The sequence below is a fragment of the Rhincodon typus genome, chromosome 6, assembly GCF_021869965.1.
Source record: "Rhincodon typus isolate 14 chromosome 6, sRhiTyp1.1, whole genome shotgun sequence".
NCBI classification, from domain to species: domain Eukaryota; kingdom Metazoa; phylum Chordata; class Chondrichthyes; order Orectolobiformes; family Rhincodontidae; genus Rhincodon; species Rhincodon typus.
Genome location: NC_063337.1, coordinates 31,309,015 through 31,309,481, shown reverse-complemented (window position 1 = coordinate 31,309,481; position 467 = coordinate 31,309,015). Strand labels below are relative to the sequence as shown.

The 467-nt window shown below is 40.9% G+C and overlaps 1 protein-coding gene across 2 annotated transcripts in view; it reads left to right on the top strand.

Moving 5' to 3' along the window:
- Window positions 1-467, top strand: part of LOC109934434 (testis-expressed protein 26-like) — a 19,543-nt gene that overhangs the window by 18,325 nt on the left and 751 nt on the right. The window lies entirely within an intron of this gene.

The following is a 467-nucleotide window of genomic DNA, read 5'->3' as shown; positions in this document are numbered from 1 at the left end:
CATCCAGCTCTACACTTTGTTATCTCAGATTCTCCAGCATTGGCAGTTCCTATTACTGTAACCTATTGCTTTTAACCAATAGGTCAAAGACATCTATAATTTGTGAACTAGTTGCTCTGTGCTTCCTGCAAGGAAGTGAAAAGTACCTGTGGGAAGACAGACTAAAGAGTAGCAAGTCCTGACAAGGAAGCAAAGGGGATCATCTCAGCCAACACTGTGGACAGAGGCCACTGAACTGCCTTCCCAGTTTTTCTATCCACTCATTAACACCAATTTTTTGCCTGCATGTGTCAGGGAGTGTTTTATGAAGGGAATTGCATGTTAGATACTAGTTGTGCAAGCAAGTTTGAATTGCTGACCTGTAGCAATAATCAATTTGCTTGCAGGGTTAGTACCTCAAGTACAGAAACCTGGTCTATGCTTTGTAACCTAATTAGATAGGTAAATTGGGGAATCTTTGTATACTT